At 32.5% G+C, this 10625-nt stretch overlaps 1 long non-coding RNA gene across 3 annotated transcripts; it reads right to left on the minus strand.

The window, feature by feature from the left end:
• Nucleotides 1–350: 350 nt before the first annotated feature.
• On the minus strand, nt 351–7581 carry LOC147384395 (uncharacterized). 3 transcript variants are annotated; one of them, XR_015172640.1, is made up of 5 exons: nt 7155–7548; nt 4942–5032; nt 2342–2413; nt 1200–2256; nt 351–731 (listed from the first exon to the last, which is right to left on the minus strand). It is a non-coding gene; the product is annotated as an uncharacterized LOC147384395 (long non-coding RNA). The 3 variants fall into 3 exon arrangements; XR_015172642.1 differs by having other exon boundaries at nt 1893–2256; nt 7155–7543; XR_015172641.1 differs by lacking the exon at nt 1200–2256 and having other exon boundaries at nt 7155–7581.
• Between the last annotated feature and the right edge of the window lie 3044 nt (nt 7582–10625).

Below are 10625 nucleotides of genomic sequence, written 5' to 3' on the forward strand. Positions count from 1 at the left end.
TCTAAGTGAAAAAATAATATAAATATAGACTTTTTTCACATAATATTTTAAATAGCAATTCAATTTCAGATAATTTTCAAATAACAATTAAATTTCAGATAATTTTCAAATTTGATTTGCAATCAGATTTGAATCCAATGATATCAGATATAACAAATCAAATTCGAATCGAAAATATTAGATATCCAATAATTCATTCGGATGCAAATTCGAATATTGGTTAATGATATCTAATCAAATTCAAATTCAAATATCACTATTTTTTTCGAATTCAAATTCAAATAAAAAACAAAAACTATGAAAAACACACCAATCCTCCATAATAACAAAGGTCTTTGCTAAGACATGACTATCGGTAACATTAATTTTTTTTTCCAAAAAAATATCACATACATTCATTTCAATGTTAATATTATGCATCATAATCAATTAATAAATACCAATCTACATTTTAAAATTTTGAAATAATAAATAAATAAATAAAAGTAGATCTCTTTAGTGAAATAGTATCATAAATTTGAGTCAAACGATGATATCACCGCAAATTAGATCTGAAAATGTTCCTTCTCCACTTTGTTCGACTACACTCATCTACACGGCCATCGCAACAATCTGAATCTGTATTAGATACACGTATCACTCTTCCTATGACAATAATCACACAATCGTTGTAGAGGGCGTCCACCTTACAACACCTTGTCTGTGCGGTTGGTGGGCCTATATGTGCTTACCTGCAAAAGTCATGTAAACTATATGATTATGATAGTAGTTCATTCATTCAATAAATCATGAATACTAATATAAGAACGACAATTTTGTAGTGAAGGGAAAATTTGACTAGTGTCAAGCATTAATCTTAATAAATTATCTTCTCAGTACTCTAATTGATACCTATTTAAAGAGAATGAAATGACGAAAATACCAATATAGATAAAGAAAAAGTTCTACTTCCTTAAAATTCATTTCATTCCTAAGATTTGTAGTGCATGTAAAAGATTTTATGTTTGACGTCACCATGAAATATATAATAGTTTTCCAATTGGTTTATGTTCGACACCACCATGAAATATATATTAATTTTCCAATAACAACAACAAAGCCTCATTTAAATATTTGGTCAACTAAACAAATCAGAAAACACACTAGCTTACAATACATGTATTGCATTAAAAAACATGCTCAAGCAAAATATGTTGTACCTGAGAAGAACTACCAAGTTCAGTGGAAGACCGCATTAGCATCCAAACTATATAATACTTTTACCATCTGTTCCATTAAACCATCCACCTTTATTATTAAGGATTGTCGTCTCTTGTTTTAAGACTTGCTTGTAAGAAATTGAAGCATGCACAAAGGTCTTGGAAACACCTAAAACCATTCCCCGAACATGGCATCAAATGTTGCCAAGTACGCATAAAGATTATAAACCCATCCCATCTTGCATGCACAAAGATCTGACCAATTATTCTTCCTCAGTACCTGTGCTTGAACCATACGATGCAGGAGTAACTTTAGTATGTTTCCTATTTATGCTTTGTGACATTTTGCTTGGATTATACCATATGATACCAAGGTTACCTTGTCAATTTTCTCACTTAATTCTCTCACTCACTCTTCTTACAATAACTACAAAACTCCCAGTAGATCTCATTAATTCAATGTCTTCTACTCTTAACCATCTCTTGAAACTTAGTGAAACTATCTTGTTATGTATCTCTATGAGTTTGTTCTAAGGCTTGCTTGTAAGAAATTGAAACATGCATAAAGGTCTTGAAAACACCTAAAATCATTTCCCGGACACAACCTCAAATATCACCAAGTATGCATAGAAGATCATATACCAATCCCATCTTGCATGCACAAAAATTTGACCAAATATTCTTCCTCAGTACCTGTGATTGGATTATAAGTTGCAGGAGTGGCTTCAATATGTTTCCCATTTATGCTTTGTGACATTTTGCTTGGATTACACCATAGGAAACCATGGTTACCTCGTCGATTTTTCTCACTCAACTCCCTTACACTCACTCTTCTTGCAATAGCTGCAAAACTCCCTGTAGAACTCACCACTTCAATGCCTTCTACTCTTAACCATCTCTTGAAGTTTAGTGAAACTAACTTGTCATGCATCTGTACGAGTTTTTTCATGTCTTATCACTTAAAACTCAAAGTGACTCTAGATGACTTCTTATGGCATACTAGTCCATCTATCATACATAGATGCCATATGTTTTCACTACACAAGAGTAGGGTTACCTGTGATAAATAAAAAATTATTAACAAAAAAGATCAATAAGAATATTAAATAGATTAATATCATATGTTCGCAAAATATACATACTCTCAACAGTAGATACTGATGTCGATACCAGTGTCGAGTTAAGAGCAAATGATGATTGATCCAGTGAGCATACTGTTATAACCACAAACAGTGTATCTAAATCAACTAATTGAAATGAAGCCAGTACTAGTAAAAAAATATGCATGTTTATAATGTTGAGACAAGTCGAAACAAAAAAGATAATAAATAGAATAACCAACCCAAACTAACAGAGATGCTAACAATAAGTTCCACTGAGTACAAACATTTTATTAATCGTCTTCAATGTTAGTATACTTTATGATATCTTCTAGTAATGCCATTATTAAATTATTTTCATTCATTTTTGACTGAAATACTAAGGGGTTTCCATAAGAGTCAACATCCCGATTCAATCTCTTAGAAACTTTCAAGATAACATGCCCATCTTTCATAGGCTTACTGTCATCTTTGTGATAGAAGACGGGATAAAGGACCCATCACCTTCTCTTATATTTATATGTAACCCCCTTAAAATAACATATATCGAGTTCATTTTTTGATCAACTATGTTTGTTTACGTCTTTTATAGACTCGGTCACAATAGCATACTAGTATTCTAACGTCATGATAATCCAACTCTAGGATTTGTTTGAAGATGTCATAGTAAGTGACTTAAAAATTCACAATGTTGATATCCCTAACACTTGCCCGGGAACTAATTATAACAAAGGTATTAAAAATAGACATATTTCAATCAATCTATGTCGATTTCAATGACCACCAACACAAAATTAGAGCTACAATATCTATTTACCAATATTTCGATCGAAATCAATATTTATGTTGACTGAAATTTCAATGAATAGTAGATTTCAACAAAAATAAGAAAAATGTCAATATTTCAAGGAAATCTTTCAAAATATTTTGCTTGGATTGAGAAAATAGAAGGACAAATTCATTCTAGGATCTTAGATCTATATTTCTAATAAAAAAAACACAGAGATTCTTGAAAACATTTTTTTGTGTGCAAATAATCTATTTTTTTATTGGAGGAAGGGAGAGAGACAAATCTTCAAAGAAATCATTGTCATTCTGGTTGTTGAAGATTGGGGTTGTTTCGTTGAAACCAAAAAACAATGAAGAAGATATCTATGCTGATAGAAAGTTGGAAATAATAACTTCCCAGCTCCGAATGGGTAGATTTTTTTTTTTAATAGAACTACTTTGCAGTCTATTTCATCCCAGTAAAAATCTCTCCAATTTAAGTTGATTTGCTTGGGTTTTGACAACAATTTATACCCATGCGTCAAGAATCTAGATTGCTGAAATTTTCATGCATTTATGTTCATACTTTGTATTTGCATTCAAAACACATATGCTTCTCATGCTTGTCTAGTTTAAAATAAACTTGTCTAAACAAACTTGTCCAAAGGTTCCCCAAGCCAATGGGATCATCTTAATACTTGTTTGACAATCAACTTGGTTCTCATATCGAACCTACATGTTGTCCAAATTCTACTCTACATACTATTTCAAGTCTTAAAATTCTTTTAAAATAGCCAAGTTCCCAGGTAACCATCATTAATTGATGGGGAGAAGTGGGTGCCTAATCCCTTCCCCACTCTTTAGTGAATCCCCTTACTCAAACCTCTTTGGTTTGAACTTTAGGAGTCACTTTCTTTAAGAAAAATATTTTCAAAAGAAAATTTTGTTTTAGATCGCCATTCACACCCCAAAAAAACTCATGAATAGTCGCAATTCCTAAACCCTAGTAGCTTGAATTTTCTTAAATGAAGATCATACATTTACAATGTGTATAATTGAAATGAGAATCTCTGACTTCCATTATATCCAAACAATCCAGTCATGCTAATGTTAATAATTATGATGCATTCTTTTGTATACATTCATGGTTCTCCATGCATATATATCATCCATTGTTATCAATTTTTTAAGTTTTATATGAAACCATTAAATCCTAATGTTTTCAATTTCTTAATCACATTTTAGATGCCATTTTTTTCAACAGAAATAATGGCTCTCCATATGTAATTAGTGAACTTGAACCGAGATGTTTGAAATTTTGAGTTGAGTGTTTCGAAGTTCAAATTGGTTTCGATTGGCCCAACCCATGATTTCACCAAAAATTCAATCTTTTAAGGGTTGATACCCTAAACTAAGTTTAAAACCTTCCTTCACCCACTAACCTACTTGCTTATTAAAAAAACAATGTTCCAACCTGACCTAAGTGAGGCTTCTCAAGAAATTTCATTACAATTATCACACTTTATTTACTAATTAACATCTAAACCTTTTAGCATGTGAGGGCCTCATTACAAATCAATCATGAAGAAGTACACTAAATAAAATATTTTCTAAAATGGTCCTTTGATAGCAAACACAATAGTTGCCCATATATATTTCAAATCATTGTTGTGACTCACATGATGTAAAAGAAGATTATTAAGAATATTCATATTATATAAATCAACAATGTTAATCCCATGTTAATTCTTATTCATGGATCAATGCGAAGATAAAAGAGAACACTTTGACAAATAAATGTAAATCCATGAACCATTAAAACCTAGAAGAAAACATTAGATATAGCAAAAATAAAACCCAACGTTGATACTAACCTTCAATGCAGCAACAATATTTTTCCCAAACCACCCATGCCAAATGACAATAATTTTCCAAAACACATTCTTCACTAAACCTCTCCAATCCCTGTCAATATAAAACTCTAGTGATGACGCAATAAAAGAAACTAGATATCACACTAGAATTATTAAAGGACAAGTTCCAAGCAAGTGAAAATGGGGTTAGGCTAGAATTATCCAAATTGGGTTGGGCTAAACTACCACCGATTTCAAACTTTTTATTTACCTCTTAAGCATGCTAAAACAACAACCAATTATAGAGCCATTGAGCTCTTGAGTCTCTACCAAGAAATTCATCTACATGAGACCAAAAATCCCACATGAAGTTCTACCATTCCTAGAATGATACACTGAGAACTAAAAGATGGACTTTATGATCGAGATATCACCACATAAGTTTTTGCAAGGGTTTTCAATTTGTTGACTCATTTACATGTCATCAAAAACATTCTTTTATTAGTAGGGATAGGCATGGATATAAAAGTTGATACCATAAAATTCAGAAGTACCTTTACTTTTTCATCATTATTTTGGTAGATGGTTGCTAAGAGTAAAATCAATTGAAAATAAGGCATGTTTCTCCCTAGTGTTTTTAATATTTAAATATAGTGCAAATATTATTATTGAAATCCTCTTTGCCATGAAAACATATTCCATAGGTTGAGAGTTTTGAATTTCAAAATCCGCATAAAAACAAAAAGAATATCTAAGTTGACAACAAAAATTAAAATGTTAAGTGTTTTTCTTCTTATTGTCCAAGCTTTTTTACTTTTTTCAAATTTGTCGATTGTTTTTTTTTTTTTTTTTTTTTTTCTAGTGGTTTTTCTTCTCAACATAGACTGCAAATACTATAATTGAAATTCATTTGGAGATAGTTTTGAGTTTCAAGACCTTATAAAAACACTAACAAGATGAGAAATAGATATTAAAATTTAAGAAATACCAATGGTCTTCCTAAAAATTGTGATTTTTTTTGTTTAGTTCCCTGTTAATCTTTTCATTGTCTACATCTCTCCACCGCCCATGTCATCAATAACGAGAAACCTGCTACAATTGCAAGAAATCAAATCTCGTCCAAGTCATCTCGATATCATCCAAGAATGCACGAGACATTGACTGTGAATCGTCTCACACAAGATCTCATTTGACAAGCTGTGACACAATCTTCTAATACACCTTAATATATATATATATATATATAATTATTTACATAAAACCATATATTAATGAATAATTGCAAATTGAGTTACAGGGTCTATCTCCTAAAGAAAAGGAAACTCAAACAAGTCAATTCAATATCGATAGGGGTGAGACGAGACAAATTACCGAGTTCTAAGACCATGCTACATTGACAACCTTTAAAGAGATCTCCATCAAAAATGGAGAAAAACATAAAAACCATTTCAAAAACAGTCTGACATCTCCAACCTTCAAGATTTGTAAGAGAATCTCCATCAAAGAATCCAGTAATAAAATATGAAAACCCACTTGAGATATAAAAAAAGAGAGTTGATAACAAAAGATAAAATGGATTATGAAAACACAATACATAGTATAAAGCTGTAAATGCAATAACAAACAGAATCCAAAAAAAATGCCTAGAACATATGCTCTATGTCTATTTAAATAACAGCAAAACCAAGTACAACTCTAGAATAATCTCAATTTGTGATATTATGTTATTAATTAAAAGACAAGACCAGAATCCCATGTGTATATCTCTCAGATTTGTTATATATCTTAGTCCCTAACACTATTATTGAAATAAACCTATCAACCCTTCACAATAATGACATCTTCATGGGAAGACAACAGCTCAAATGGGGACTTAAGATAAAATTTATTGTTTCCCTGTGGAGGTGGGCTCTTATCACATCTGGGTTTTTATTTGGGTTTAATTATCTCAAAGAAAAAGGGTAAGATCGAAGCTTCAAAAATTGACTAAATCAAAATCAATAAAAATATAGAGAAAAAAAAATCACACCAAAAGAAGAAAACAGAGAAAAAAGAAGCCTTAAAATCAAGGATTAAAATAAAAGAGAGCAAAATCAGAAAATCTAAATCCATCTTTCGTTCTCTGCAAATTTGATATCTTCACGAACCAATCATCGATTCAATTGAAAAACTTGAACAAAAGAAAGCAGAAAAACAAAAACAAAATCAAATAATATTGAATAGCGGGGCGATACCTGCGATCTCCAATTTCTGATATCCAATAAGGTTTCTTGTTCGATTTCCGAATATTTGAACATCTTTAGATTCTCAGATGTTCTTAAACTTTCCCTATTTACGTGCACAAAGTCGAATTAGCTTTTCAAAGCATTTCTTTAGAAGATCATCAGTTCCTTCAACAGAGAAGAACAGATAGATCTGGAGACGGCAATTGTAGGATCAAGGAAGGACGAGGGTTGCAAGCTTAAGCGAGATAGATAGAAGAATACTACAGCGAAGCGCAGGCGGTGATGCCTTCGCTTAACTTCTCTGTGTATATATAAAACGAAGAAGAGGTATTAGGGTTTAAATGAAAATGACTTTAGCACCCTCTAAGGGCGGTGCCTCAAAGGTGATGCAACATTTTTCTACTTTGCTCGGATGCCTTACATTTGTAGTCATCCGGTGGTGTCGTAGAAATCTTTGAAAAAATCAACATCTGAGTGGATGTATAAAAAAAAGAGTCAGAAACCTCATATGTTTTTCTAGTTGAGTGAAAAAATAACTTTCACCTCAAGATGTGCAATGTGAGGATCCAACTTAGATCACTTCAGAATTATTCATATATAAAAAAATATATATATATTGAGTCTTGTCAGATTGACCTTAACATTAAACCTTATGTTGTACATCTTGACATGAAAGTGGATAGAAATCATAGATATTTTTCACATGTATCTCGAGAAAAACATCTATGATTCTTGTTTGCTTTCATGTCAAGGTGTGTGATGTGAGGTCCAATCTTGAAGTCACTTCAACACTATTCAAAAATATTATAATGAATAGTCGTCTCCAGATCCTAACCTTATCTTAATATTATAATGACAGAAGGCATAGTAGAAAGTGATTGGACACTAGGTCTTGCTTGATACGTTACAAATCATTTGTAAATGCAAATAATTTTTTGAAATCAATTTTACTGGTGCTTGATAACATAATGCAAATGATTTTTATTGTAAAAAATTTCAATGGATCACCTATTTTTTTAAGAAATTTCAGTAAATGATTTGTAGCATAAAAAGTACCGCAAATCATTCGCAAATAACAATGAAAATTTTTATTGCAAAGATCAACTAATCACAAAAAAATATTCGAAGAGATTTCTTGTGGAGGATAAAATCTGTGAGCCCTAGGAAGATGACACGTGGCTTCACACAATACGAACGGGTTGGATAGCATACCTTACCAACCCTAAATAGGGTCTAAAGTTCATAATAGAAAGTGCAAAGCCCTAAGATCGAGGTCTTTCTCAAATATTGTACTATTATGAAAGATCCCTAATTCCTAGGAAATTAGGCGTAAAATTAAAAATACAATTATTAGAATGACTAAAAGATCGAAAAAGAAGGGGAAATCTAAAACAGGATTAGGTCGCCAAATTTGGTTAAATACAAATTAGGAAACGTCCAAAAGGGGGAGATCTCACTCTTACATCTATAAAAGGTATGCAATTCTTTGGTGAATACCCTCTTGAAGATTTTTCTATTTTCTAACTTGGGAGTCGGAGGCTCTGTGGTATAGGGACCCACATGGGGGCAATCAGATGTGGATTGTACATTGTCAAAATCACTAATCTCGTAGTATATCACAAAAACTACCACTACAATTGGTGTCATCCGTGAGAAACGAATCATTACACAACAGAAACATAGTGAACACGAGGAACAACAATTAGAAAGAGGTTATTGGGACTCAAGGAGCGCAGGAAAATCAGGAATCATTACATGTCGTAGAACTCCTCATCAACCAAATGAGGACAGAAAATACAACAGGACTTGATAAACGTATTAAAGAAATTAGAGGACTTAGGAGGGATAACGAAGAGTTGAGGCAATAGTTGGTGGAGGGATCGGAAGTAAGAGGAGGTACAAAAATCGCTGATGACAATGATGAAGGGAATTCAAACCTCAAAAAATGAAAATAAGTGTTATGAGGAAAAAACCCATTGACTCTAGGAGATGTAGAGGATGCGGCGACTCATCAGAATCACCATGAATCTCGAGAAATCTTTCTGACAAGGCACGTTAGATCGGAGGATTTAAGAATTTAAGAGTAAATAAATTTGAAAAAGAGTTTGAATTGTCAGAAGATGTGTCAAGGAAAACAATTGGAAAATTAATAGAAAAATAGAAATGAATGGGAAAGCACCATAAGAAAAAGAATTGTAAGGAAATGGAACTTCGAATATATGATAATAACATTAAATAGATCTCGAAAAGTTAATCGAAATGATATATCCGCAAGTCGAAATCTGAAAAGAATCGAGCCTAGTCAAAGGTTTCGAACTCAGATTTTCTAAGAAAAGTTGAGTCAATTCAGTTTGACCGAAGTTAGGAATTGTAAATGGAATTGTATTTCATTTAGGGTGGACCCTACAACCCACTTAGATAGCTAATTAGATAGCTAATTAGCATATAACTGTAATTAAACAACTAATTAATTTAGTCATGCTGGTCAATTAACATTGACTAGAGTCAAGATGACTCATTGGTATCATATGATTCCTAACCATGAGGTGTCTCAATCAGGGGTGAAGCTAGTAAGGAGCTGGTGGGGGCAACTGCCCCCACAGAATTTTGAGACACCCCTATATTTTCAACTAATTACATGCCCCATTTGTTCCCACTCCTTCACCTCTTCAATTTTGTTGTTGATGACATTGCCTTTTGACCGGGAGTTATCAAATATTAATTGGAAATTACTTAAATATCATTTTCTTTGACTTCTAACTTAAACATCTTAATTTCTCCCTAAAACCATTAATCTTCACTATACAATTAACCATAGTTTACCCCCACTATAGGAAAATCCTAGCTCCGCCCCTGGTCTCAATCATGGTCATTGTGGGTTACATGTTGACCCCCACCACAGAGCATGCCATGTGTTCAACACCAATCCAAACCATGGCTTACTATACCATGGTTAGTTAATCAGGATTAAGTATTAACCCATCTTTATAAAACCTCCCAAAGAGGCAATTTTTGCCTCTTTGCTTAGTTGTAACTCCTAGATGCTCCTCAACCCTTGTACCCTCACAAGAAATTTCTGTAAATGACGTTTCTCGAAGGCTACACCTAGTCCAACTCAAGTAGTTCAAACTTTGAACCCTAGAATCCTTGCCATTTGCTTCACAGCTGATATGTTAGTACAAATACTAAGGTCTTCTACATAATTGGGATAGTTGGAAGTTCGAGTATAAGGAGAAGAGAAAGTTAAAAACTTACTAAAGTAGAATTCTTTCCCTTTTAGTTTAATCAAGAGTATACAATTTTATTGAAGTTATATTCTATAATTGAAATATGATCTGCTAATACTCTCATTATTAAAAGGGTTGACTCATATTAATCATGTTCACGAATTCGTGTTTGTGTTTGGTGATCATAGTTCATTGTTTCTCAATAAGTTTACGTACAGTGGGAACCAAGGTGGGATGCATGGAGGCACTGCAA

This window comes from Akebia trifoliata, chromosome 15 (genome assembly GCF_017979445.1).
Source record: "Akebia trifoliata isolate Shusen 1 chromosome 15, ASM1797944v1, whole genome shotgun sequence".
In the NCBI taxonomy this organism is placed as follows: Eukaryota; Viridiplantae; Streptophyta; class Magnoliopsida; order Ranunculales; family Lardizabalaceae; genus Akebia; species Akebia trifoliata.